Source organism: Rhipicephalus microplus, unplaced genomic scaffold (genome assembly GCF_043290135.1).
Source record: "Rhipicephalus microplus isolate Deutch F79 unplaced genomic scaffold, USDA_Rmic scaffold_15, whole genome shotgun sequence".
Classification (NCBI taxonomy): domain Eukaryota; kingdom Metazoa; phylum Arthropoda; class Arachnida; order Ixodida; family Ixodidae; genus Rhipicephalus; species Rhipicephalus microplus.
In genome coordinates, this window is record NW_027464588.1 from 25,776,581 (window position 1) to 25,789,870 (window position 13,290).

At 47.9% G+C, this 13,290-nt stretch overlaps 1 protein-coding gene across 1 annotated transcript in view; it reads right to left on the minus strand.

The window, feature by feature from the left end:
- The window catches only part of LOC119173762 (glutamate receptor ionotropic, kainate 2), a 234,997-nt gene that overhangs the window by 55,048 nt on the left and 166,659 nt on the right, over positions 1-13,290 (minus strand). The window lies entirely within an intron of this gene.

Consider the following 13,290-nt stretch of genomic DNA (forward strand, 5'->3'; position numbering starts at 1 on the left):
TTGGAAAGAGAGGCTTTACGGCTCTGCTTAGGACTTCCAAAGTATACTGCAAATGCAGTGTTATACCTTGAAGCACGAATACCAACCTTATTATGTCGCTTTAACATTCTTACTGTGCAGACCTTTTTACGACTATATGAAGCACCGTTTAACCCTGAACAAATTATTTTTATTTCCAATCCTGACCTTTTCTTCTCCGTGCATTGGCCCAGATTTACCAAACCACAAATAGTATTTGTTCAATCGTTACTTGAGCCCCTAAATGTACACGTTCGTGATCTGATTCCTTTAACTGAGCAACAAAATTCTCCAGAAATTGTTTACCATGATATCTTCCCAACTCACGCAAAGCTATTACCTACAGGCATTTTAAATGGTTTATTGCAGGACCATTTAAGTACTCTGCCAACAAATGTCATTATAGCAACGGACGCATCTCAATCACATGAAAAATCAGGCGTTGGAATATATTGCCCCGTACTTGATTGGTCATTTTCACTTCGCTTACCGGACTTTCTTCCTGTCTTTCTGGCTGAATTCATGGCAATAATGTTAGCTTTGCGAAAGGTAAATATTTCCATTCCAGTCGTAGCAGTCATAACTGATTCACTATCAGTGTGCTCTTCTCTGTCCGCATCTGGTCACTCACCTATAGTGAAACTTTTTAAATCGTTGATCCCCTGTCATATCCGAAGTATTCATTTAATCTGGACACCAGGGCACAAAGGTTTGTTGTTAAACGAAATAGCTGATTCTCTTGCGAAGGCATCCCTTTCGACACCAATTATTCCTATTTTCCCTCATACAGTATACATTACGGTGGCGCGATTTCGCACACTTAAAATCAGGCAAAATTTATCTGACCCTGCACTGACGGCTTCTCCAGAGTACAAACACTTGTTATTTCCCTGGCGCAGTGAACTGACTAAATCAAGGATGATGGAAGTTGTCATCACGAAATTTCGTTGCCGCGTTACCTCCATCAATTTTCACTTGCATAGATCAGGCATATTGAATTCCCCTATGTGCATTTACTGTAATCAAGAGGAAACGATCAGTCATTTTTTATTACATTGTCGCCGTTTCGATTTATTCAGGCAAAGCATACTAGCACCACCTCTTCAAAGATTGGGCTTGCAACTATCACAACCTGATCTTCTTTCATTTGGAGCCTCTACACTGGGTTTCAGCCACAGGGATGTTTTACTCGCCGTTCAAGAATACATCACTGCGACTAAACGATTTTCTTGCTAAATTGCTGTCTCACTATTTTTCTTTTTTTTTCTGCAAACTTGATATCGGTATTTCAAATCAAAATTAAGTTACAAAAAAAAATTGCAGGAATGACGCAATGCTGAAAGTTTAGGGCAAATTCACCTTATAATCGGCCAATCCCCTTCTTTGGGTACGAGCCATTTGCACAGGGAAACAACAACAACAACAACGACCTGTGGTGGCCCGTAGAGGTGGCGTGCCACGATTGGGCCACGGGCGACCATCACGTGGCAGTGGGCTTTGTGGCTTGGGACGAGCCGGAGCAGCGGCAGACGGGAGACAGCGGGCCGAAGCGTCGGACGCAGGCGATCCAGGTTCCGGCAAGGGAACGCCGCTGTCCACGCTACTGTCGTCCATCTACCAGCTGGGGCGGCATTGCCGGCACGAGTACTGCATCTCGGGGCGCAGCCTGGCCTGCTGTTCTCTTCCTTGCCGAGGGCATCGCGGATCTCGGCGAGGCGTCTCCGCGGTCAGCCGTTCAACACAGTGATGAACGTGGCATGGCTAATGGTCACGGTTGCGTCGAGCATCGCGTCTCGGCGCACGCTCTTCGCTGGACGGGCTGGCCATTTCCCGCATGGAGCATCGCGTCTCGTATGCGGGTTGACTGCTCAGTAGTCGCACCCATGCCACCAATTGCCGGTGTCACCAGAGCGTCGCACTTCGGCAAGGGACGAGTGAGACGTTCTGCCGGGCGAGACGCGGGCGTGTGCACGGAGGACCACGGAGCCGGGCGAGGTTGAGGGTGGCCGAGGATTCAGATGCCAGGGGAGTTGCTGGCTGAATCGAGGATCGCCGAGCGGTGCCGAGCCGTACCGAGCGACGCACCAGCCTCGGAAGTGGGCTACGAGCTCACGAGCTGTGCACCCGAGGGTACCTGGCTGTGCCCTGGCCAAGGCAAGGAACGCTGGTAAGTGAGCTGCCGCTCCGCAGCTGTAGCGAGCAGCATTTCAGAACGGCACAGACGGTGCTGCGCTGGCCAGAACCCACACGTGGAAACCGCTACGCCCGGGCGGTGATCAAGAGCTTGGAAACGAGGTCCGAGGTCGCGCTGGTCCAGACATCACCGCCACCACAGCTCGAGGGTTGAGGCCACGAAGGCAGAGGAAGCGGTGCGCCGTTCGAGAGGACGAGTTCCTGGCAGCGTTCCTGAGCCGGACGTGAGACCCGTACGTGGCGACCAGGTCGAGCTCCGGTGGTCTGTTCGAGGTCGAGTCCGTCGGCCTGTACAAGGTCCAAGGCCGAGACCTGCCGAACGGCTCCTGCCTAGGTGCAGTGGCCGGGAGCAGGTTCGTGGGCGAGGCCTACCGGGTGTGGCCCTCGTGAGCCGTGGCCTGATCCTGGGCCTCCGGAGTTGCGTCCCTGACTGCTGGGTTGGCCGCGACGTGCCACTCAACGGCGCTGCACATGGTAGCGTATCCGTGCGCCGTCAGCCGTTCCACCCATGCCATGAAATAAAAAGTTCATGTTAATCCTTTCTCGTCCGCTATTGACAAACAGAGTGACGAACGTTCTTTAACCATCACAATAAATGGCGCGATGCTCGACGCAACCGTGACCATTAGCCATGCCACGTTCATCACTGTGTTGAACGGCTGACCGCGGAGACGCCTCGCCGAGATCCGTGATGCCCTCGGCAAGGAAGAGAACAGCAGGCCAGGCCGCACCCCGAGATGCAGTACTCGTGCCGGCAATGCCGCCCCAGCTGGTAGATGGACGACAGTAGCGTGGACAGCGGCGTTCCCTGGCCGGAACCTGGATCGCCTGCGTCCGACGCTTCGGCCCGCTGTCTCCCGTCTACCGTTGCTTCGGCTCGTCCCCAGCCACAAAGCCCACTGCCACGTGATGGTCGCCCGTGGCCCAATCGTGGCACGCCACCTCTATGGGCCACCACAGGTGATCAGCTGATTCGCTGACACTCACGCGCACATTACACGCGCCTTGCCCCGCACTTCCGTCGTTGTCGTTTTCTTCACTCATCACAGCAGGTAAATCCGCGGCAACGCGTCGGTCTGTACGTTTTAGCGAGGCCACGTGTCAGCGTGTACATTCAAGCACGCTGCTCGGCTGGTGCGCGTCGTCTTTGTTGTCGTCACCTCCTAGCACCCAAGCGTGCGCAACCGGATAATTAGCGAATTGGCTAAACGTTATACTTTGCTAGTTAGGCCAGGATATGCTATGACCAAGCCAGTTACGCCAAGTCATGGTAAGGCCCAGGCGATTACGCCACATCCTAACAATGTCGGGCTGATGAAGCAATGTAAATTTAAAACTGGGTTAACTAATGCATCCTAGTTGATAAGCTAAATAAATATGCTAATTACCGCGACTTTAGTTATCAGCACGCTAAACCATGATAATCCGTTCTTATTAATATTATGACAATTAGTATCTGCTAATCAGGATTACGTTTATTAGCTTTGTACTAATCATTGTCATGCTAATCCCGCCCGAGTTTATTGCAATTTATTTGAAGCCTTATCATTGAAAACAAGACAGTTCAATGTATTGTTCATTAAGCCTCAGCCAATTAGTTCTATAACTTGAGACAGAGCTGATGCAGTCTTTTCTTCGAAGCTGATCACGCACATGAGTAGACGACCAACGTGAAAAGCTGCAAGAAGCTAAGTTATCATAAGCTCCTCAATAGCTCCCGCCTTGCGCAAGTAGTGTAAGCTCACCAAATTAATTTATATGCAAAAAAGCTGCCGCTTAGTGTTCGCCGCATCAAACGCTTGGCTGTCACACCGGCACCATCACAGTCCCGAGTTGAATTCGGGCTTTCTCAGAATCAACGAGTATGTATCTGACTTCATGCGTCAATCTGTTTGATTGACAAACGCCCACGGTCGAGATCGGGTACGCCCACCACGTTTGCTCTTGCCGAAGAGCAGTACTCACGTCGAGTGGCAATATTTATCTATCAGCTTCATCGCGCAGGCTATGCACACACGCATGCAAAAGTAGAACTGATATCACCACGTGGCTACGATGTTTCGCATTCATTTCACCACGCTCGGGACGTTGCCAATCACAGCCACGTTGCCGCCATAATGAGAGCGCCCCTGGTGGCCACCTGTCCTTTTATTTATCTGGAACATTTGATAGGAGCGAAACGAGCCGCTCAAGAGTGCTGTGAGTGCACCCCTGCTGCCTTCGAGAGTGAAAATTTCCATGCTGAATGCAGAACGAAAAAACCTGCCGAAAGAGGATCAACGCTGACGAACACGCCTGTGGGCGGCGCGTGTGGAGTTGGAGAAAAGAAAGTGTGGAAATCACGCAGACGCCGCTTCACTGTTAAAATGTTGACTCAGTGCGACACTGACGTGTTTGCACAGGGTGTTTCTTTGAAAACCACTGCAAATGTGCCCCATGCGTTTCCAACGCCACTGTCGTTCTTGTAGCCACTTTTCTAACGGTACTATTACATGGTCCTCACTATCCTCCCTCCGTGACCACTACAGAACAAGCTCAGAGCAAACTTGTCTGCCTAGAAACTAGACCCAATCTGTATCGCACCCCTGTGCACCTAATGCAGGCGCTTCGTCAGAAACTTTGCCTGCATCCCGAGCCACTCACTTACCTTACGAAGACTGACGTTGAGTTCGAGGTGGAAACTTCGCACGAGGAAGAATTTGGAGAACTTAAACGATGCCTGCAGATGCCCCTGATACTCGCGCATTTCGATGAAAACGGCGAAACAGAAGTGCACACTGACGCAAGCAGCGTAAGACCCAACGCCGGCCTTGTGAAGAGAACTGATGGACTGGACAGGGTTATCAGTTACGCTAGCTGGTCACCATCCAAGGCAGAAATAAATTATTCCACAACATAAAAGGAGTGCCTTGTCAACATTTGGGCGACATCAAACTTTCTTCCTTACCTCTACGGCAGACATATCAAAGTTTTGAGTGACCTCCAGGCCTTGTGTTGGCTAGGTAACTAGAAAACCTAACGGGTCGCCATGCCCGATTGGAGCCTGAGACTTCAAGAATACGACATTACCATCATTTACAAGTCCGGCAGGAAACCCTTTGACGCCGACTGCCTGTCGCAGGCCCCTGTCAACCCACCACTACCCGAAGACCTTAATGACGACTGCTTATTGCGAATGATAACTGCCGACGACTTCGCTGAACGTCAGCTGGCTGACCCTGAACTTAGGAACCTAATCTAATACCTCGAGGGCAGGACCTTTGTTATTCCGGAGGTATTCAGATGTGCACTTACGTTGTTTTCGCTGCAAAACAGCCTTTTCCAAAAGAAGAACTTCTCGCCGCTCCGAGCCAAGTACCTTCTTGTGATGCCTTCAGCTCTGCAACCAGGACTCCTCCAGGCTCAGCACGAGGATCTAACGACCGGACACCTTGGTATTTCTCGCATGCTCGTGGAGATACAAGAAATGTACTGCTGGCAGTGCCTTACCACCAACGTCGCTCTTTACCCGAGGACACGGCGAGACCGTCAACGGCGCAAGACGCCACCCACAACGTCAGCACGGTTTGTTCAGCTGATCGAACCACCTCGCCAACCGTTCCAACAAACCGGGATGGACCTACAGAGGGTCATTTCCAACTTCGCATTCGGGAAACAAATGGATCGTCATAGCTACTGACTACTTCTTGGGTACCTCTTTGGCGCTATCTTTGGATAGGGCCTTTGTTTCGGCGTAGCTACTACCTCGCCTGCTACGCCGAAACGAAGACCCTACTAAAAGACAGCACCAAAGAGGTAGTCAAGTTGTTCGTTGAGAACATCATCCTTCGTCATGGCGGCCTAGAGATTGTCATCACTGATAGAGGTATGGCCTTTACTGGTGATTTGACTCAAGCGAGCTTGAGACATCGCCAGACAAGCACCCGCCGAACCACCGCCAACCACCCACAGACAAATGGTCTCACTGAGCGGCTGAACAAGACGATCGCTGACATGCTGACCATGTACATCGACATCTAACACAAGACGTGGGACGCCACCCTTTTGTATGTGACCTTTGCATACAACACAGCCATGCAAGAGACGATGCCGATGCAACTGTACAAGTTGTTTACGGTCGGAACCCGGCAACGACGCTTGACACAATGCTGCCCAATGTCGCTGAAGAAGAAAACCTCGACGTCACCCTCGATCTTCAGCGCGCTCAAGAAACTTGTTAACTCTCCCGCTTGCGCATCACGACTCAGCAAACGAAGAATTATCGCCATTACAATCTTCGGCGACTCTGTGGAATACCAGACCGGTGAGCGTGTTCAGGTATAGACGCCGACACGCCGACGTGGACTCAGTGAAAAACTTCACCGACGGTACTTTGGACTGTACAATGTAGTACAACGTCTCGGCCCACTCGACTGCGAGGTTGTCCTCGACGGCATTACGAACTCGCAACGGCGCCGATCACGACCTTAAGTCGTCCTTGTCGCACACCTAAAGCCGTTTTATGAACGTTAGCGAACTGAAAGAGTGTAATTTGTTGTTGTTGTTAAGACTGCTGTATTTTACTTTATTAATTGTACTTTCTTACATTGCTATTGCGCTTTTAAATCTGTTAAAGCATCAGACAATAAATTTTTAAGAGGTGGGCAATGCCACGTCCCTTCCTCAAGTTTTCTTATCACCCCGTCACGCTGTACGCGAATCTCAACGCAAACCACGCCTACAGTGTTCGAGAAGCTTCATGGAACGGTCGGAGACACCGTCCGAAAGGTACCGGATGGATTGAAATGGCCGCAAGCTGGCATGGATTGGATTGAAATGTAAGGGCTTCGCTACTTTTCGGCATCCGGGCACTTACACAACATGGCGTTTCCCACCGCCCCGGCTCTTTGTCTCGCCTGGGCGGCAGCGGTTCAGCGCGTCACTCAGCTCTTGCCACAGCCGGCGCCGGTCGGCGACCGTGAGGCCGTGCTGCAGCTCGATGGCTTTCGCTGCGAGCTGCGGATGTTCCGTCATAAAGGGGAGCACCAGCGCGCGCTGAACCTCGGAATCGTGGATGAGCCGCTGCTGCTGGTGGCTAGCGGTGCCCTTGCCCTCCGCCATGACTGTGCTCGACTGAGCCAACGGCTTCGAAAGTTGCGCCGTTTGGTGGTGGAGATATGAGAACAGTAACTACTTGAAACGAGGTTGTACCTAGCGTCACCTCTAACCATCCCGCTAAATTTAGCGTTGTTTCAAAACAATAACAGAAAAAATACGTTTGGACTGTGCCGTATTGCTTCTCCAACGTTTGAAAACTAGTTCCAACACAATTTATTAGTGAGCAGTAATAGTTAAACACTTCTCAACATGTTACAAACACTTGTTACTTTGCCCTACGGTTCCGAAGTTGATGTCAAATTGATGACACAGGCTTTCTTTTCCCTCATTGGCTGTTTGCTTCCCCTCGTCCCCGCAACCACTGCAGACAGCCCACTTTTTGACGTCGCCCACAGAATGCCTTCGTCCGGATTTGGAATTTGTATATATTGCACTACTGTTTGCCGCTATTAGTGCAATTGTGCAGCTGTAAACCGACTTTCCATCTACTGGTGAGAAGTTCGCCCAAATAAACAGTTTGATCTGACCATGCAGTCTTCTGCCTTCAGTCATGTCACGACACCGTGATAATATTGCAAGGATTATTGCCAACACAAGACGAATGGGCAACGAATCAGGTAGATGTAAATGATTTTTAAAATACCGAATATACTGGAGACAATGGGAACAGGCGCGCTTCGGGAACAGCAAAAATAATTTCCGCCTCTCATCATAGCGCCCTCAACCCCGATATGAACCTGGCAGATTTTTCCTGAAGACAAGCCTAAAGGAAGCCGGTAAGGTTAAATTTTCGACGGGATTTGCACCATCCAACTAGTTGTCTTAGTTTTTGAGAGAGGTCACTGCAGTGTTGTCAGGGGCGGTGCTTTGAAGTTGAAGCAAAGTTTTTTGAAAATTTTTAGTAATATTTGCGGATCCCATGAATTATATTTTTTTTGCAGATACGGGCACATGGCTTTGCGTCCAAAATTTTACAGTTTTTTTTAAACGTGTGGCTAACAATAGCTAAAGAAATTATGCGCATATACCTCCAAGCACTTGTTCGAGTGCTCAACGGTGAAACCTCTGAGCCATGATAGTGCTCCGACTCAAAGTAGGGATTCGTAAATAAGTGGCACATATACAGCGATTTTATGGTGGTCCTACCGCCCTGAACATGAGTGTACTGCACGCAATTTTAAACTTGGTACAGTAGCCAGTTATGGTGCCAGTTGCAGTAGAATACAATTAAAATATTCTGGCACAGCACATGCTTCCCACCCCTATTTGTTTTTTCGCTGTTGCATGGCCCCCTTCTAAAGAAGCCCACTTTGCTCGTATAGGTATAGCGTTCCGCAATAAGAATAGCGATAATCTAATTGGATGCTGGAGCCCACTTGTTGCACGCTGCTGCTGTCCAAGCTAACTTTATTTTTACTGCTTTGAGTATGTTATGCCTTACTAAGGGACACAAAACTACAGATTCAATAAATTTCTAAACAACTGAAGGTAATCAAAACATCTAAAACATATGCAACTTGCCCACTGCCCACGAATAAGGGCCCTGTTTCAGTATACATCGTCAATATTTCATGCTTCTTTCATTTTTATTTATGTTTTCGTGCTTCTCGTCTAGCAATATCAGAGTAACACAAACATTCTTTCTCACGCATTCTTCGCGTGCCGCGCTAAATTAGATTAGAAATAGTGAAAGTGTTGGAGTGAATAGATAAGAAAATCAGGCGCGAAATGCTCTCGCACCTGTCAGCGGTAATTAAATTAGGCTTTGTAGCATTTCTTTTTCTTTTTATCGGACCTTTTCTTTCACTAGGGAAAACAGAATTGTTCTTATTTATTTATTGTAAGCTAGAATGTATATTTTACGCTCAAGCAAGCTGTAAATTTGAGCTAAAGCCAAATTAAGCCATGAGCTGTATAACTAAACGAAGAAATTTCAGGAGACTATACGGTTTGATTATCGAATATCTTGTATTTATTGATTACGGCCACCTGAAACGAAGGTTACTATTAAAGGACAGTGCCGGTAAAACAGCGAGGGGAAGACTGCAGTTGATTGTTTTATCTAAGTTTGGTACAATTTTTTTTGTAATTTATTATTTTCCTGAGCTTTGCACTGCTCATATTCTGTCCTATATTTCTGTCGCCAACATATTATGTTTTTCTAAATCTAAGCTACTTCTCTACAGACACACAAGCAGCGGCCGTAAAGCCAAGAACGCCGATCCTCCCAGCGAGCATGCAGACATAGATATAAAGTTGTAACATTGGACGGCGCAATCATCCCACAAGATAACAACATTCCAGTCAGCCAATGGCCACAACGGTGAAAATATAAGCAGAGTAGACGGTGCTGTCAATGGAACGCTCTGGCTACTGCAACGAATAACAAATCGCCATAATGCAATGAAAGATAGAACACCATTCGTCTAGTACATGCTTTCGTATTAAGCTACTTAACGTACGTCGCCTCCCACCTTAAGTGGAAAGCGACTGAACAAACTAAACTGGACCGTCACATCCGCAATGCGTAGAAACGCGCAATAGGCTTACCAATGAATACTTGCACGCAAAAATTACTCGAGCTGGGGTTGCACAGTACCCTAGACGAACTAATCAAAGCAAACGACATCGCCCAGTACGAACGTTTGGCGAGAACCAGAACCGTTCAACACATCCTTGAGAGGCTGGGCATAAACTACCACCGTGGCTAAAAGGTCGGAATACACAGACATATTCAAGAGCGCATCACCGTTCTGCCGTTGCCCAGGAATATATACTGACTCATCACATAAGTCGGCGAAACAGACGTGCACGAAATCTGGAAAAAAATTCGGGAAGAGTCAATACACCGTGCACGTAGATTCGACCCGTTACGAGTGGCAACGTGGTTTCGCGGTAGCGATCACGAATCGGAGGAACTTACATCGCGAGCGCCACAATACGCACGGAATAAACGGAGCTGGCCGAAGAAGCGGCGATAGCGTTCACGTTAACTACCACAGACGCCAATTGATTGATTTATTGGCATGTGCGGTTTAACGTCCCAAAACCACTATATGATTATGAGACGCCGTAGTGGAGGGCTCCGGAAATTTAGACTACCCGGTGTTCTCTAACGTGTACCCAAATCTGAGCACACGGGCCTACAACATTTCCGCCTCTATCGGTGATGCAGCCGCCGCAGTCGGGATTCAATCACGCGACCTGCGGGTCAGCAGCCGAGTACCTTAGCCACCAGACCACTGCGGTGTGCCGAAGCCGAAGTGATAATAGGGGGCTCTCAGGCGGCCCTACGCAGCTACGCCGGCGGCCGGATCTCACGCGAAGCAGCACACATTCTCCCAATTCGCGAAAACAATATTTGCCAAAAAAAAGACAGTTTCCTCGTATGAACCCCCGCCTATACAGATCCTCCACTCTCAGCCAACGCGACTTCCCACGCCGCGGCTCGAGGCCTTGCACACCGAGCTGTGGCCCCTGCCGGCAGTCCGGATGTCTCGCAGACATCGAGAACAATGTGGGAGTGGACGTTGGAGGATCGCATGACAATTTTTAGAGACATCACCCAACACTACGGACTGAAGAGGTGCAAATATTCACCACTACACAAAAAACTAAACAAGAAACAGGAGGTTGCCTGGAGACAAATACAGACTCACACGTACCCGAACCCAGTGATCCTACGCCTCTGTTATCCAGGCATTTACGCATCCAACGAATGTGAAACGTGTGGAGCAAGAGCGACGCTGCAGCACATGGTGTGAGAGTGCACCGGTAGCGTACAGCAGTCCTCTAGAAACTGGGTAGACATGGCAGTCTTGAACCGCTAAGCGTGATGGGAGGCGGCTCTGCTCAGCCACAGCCTCACCGATCAACTGTGGACAGTCCAGCTTACCTAGGAAGGCGTTCGTGTACAAGGACTCGAGGCGGTCACCTTGGCTGGGGTGCTTGTAGCACCACTCCGCTAAATACGGCGGGACATTCTCAATAAAGCTTTTACTCACTCACTCCACAATTTACCCGCTTTTAAGTTAACGTATCGTCTTAGTGCGCAAATTTGCCCTTGTGCTGAGATCGATGACATATAAACTACCTCAAGAAGACATAATTATAGTTGTAAGGTAAATGATTAAAGGTGTTTAATATTCTGACTACGTGCACTTATTACAGTGTTAAGTGGATATGTACGAAGTGCGATTGGTACTTGTAAGAATCAAGGGTGATCGTAAACGTGCCGCATGGAAAAACTACCACGCGGCGCTACATGGAAGTTTGCTGCTTCAGCAGCTTTTACATAGGACCGACGGGCCACTGCATCAAACAGAGATTATTGGAACATGAGAGATCACTAACCGAAACTTCACCTTCTAATCTTTCTTTACTATGTCGAGAGTGTAAGTCTATTCCTAAGTTTGCTGAACGCACAATTTTGTAAATACAGACGGAGGAACCAACACATTTGATGAGTTAGGCATGGCATAAAGCAATGACTGCAGTAGCTCATGAGCCACCCAGCCGTCGATTACCTTCCATAAAGATGAACTTCAATTCCGCAACTCTTCACTTTCATGTAGAACCCCATGCGTGCCACACTGACAGGTTCCAATATTTCATTTGCATGCGCAGATATGCTTTCGAGTCTTCTTTTTGTTTCAGCATTGTGAGCTGCTTCAGCTTTTAGTATGCGTTTAAGGTGTTCCGGCTTCCATTTTGTGCGCGTGTTTGCAAAACCTACCTCTTTTAGAATGAAGTATGTGTGTAGGGCCTGTCTCTTTATATGGGATATCACGTGCGCTATGCTGCATACACCCAAAGCATTGCAGCCGTAGTGGTCACCTGGTAGGCCTACGTTTGAAAGGAGGCTTGATTAAGGGCGTGCCACCAACAGATTCCTGAAGAGAAACACAATTACGGGCCACAGCCTGTGAACGACAATTGGCGCAGCAGGAAATTGCTTCCAGGTTTGCTGTCCTGTGCAGATTCTTCCGGCTGTCCCTCAGAAACAACGACAATGCAAACAGGAAACTCTTCTAGCGTTAGGAAGAAAGAAATGACGCTCTCATTTTTCGCATCCGCATCTTGAAACGGAAGAAGCATTTTTCGTTAATGAATGGCGACACATAGTTATGTATAGGATATACTACTAAGTATCATCTTGTCTCATCATTTAATTGCAACATAAAAGATATATCCAGCAATAAAGCGACATCACCTTATATAAAGAAGATAACACAACCGACCGTGTGAATAATTTGTTTGTGTGTGAACTTTTGGCAAGTTCTTCCCTAAACGTTCGATGTTTCGGCTCGCTCTTTCCTCAAGCGCTTTAATCAATGAGAACCGAATTTTTAATCTTCTGGTGTAGAAATACACGAACTTTGCTTACCTTTTAAAACTGCATGCCGAATGTAGCTCTAACATTAGGATTTGTTGAATTCTATCGAAGTTCATACTGAACCTTGATAGCATTCATCAAAATCTCGAAAAAGTGCGCTTAAGACAAACACTGAAGTAGAACTGGGCCAGAATTACTCAACAATTCTAATTAGAGCCTCATTCATTTTGTTCCTGACAATTTTAAAGTATGCCTGCTGAATATAGTTTGCAACTTAGAACACATTGAATTCGATACAAAGCTTGATACTGAGGAGTGCGCTGCCTTCATTGGAAGCTCGATGGTGTGCACTTCAGACGAACACTCAGGTAGCACTGGAACATAATTACTCAAATATTCAATTTATTTCATTTTGTTCTTCACAATTTTTTGCGGAAAGCAAGAGGCGGTGCGATGTTGTTGCGTTTTACAAAGACCTACTAAATCATAGCAGCGCATTAGAAGAAAAAAATGAAAGAATTTGAAACATCGCTGTAAAGTATGGGAGCCAATTTTTTTTTCCTTTTTCAATATACAATTCGTAGACAACCAAAGTTAACCTTCAATTATTAGGGTTTTAACAGGGCTTAGTATTGAAGGCTGCAGTG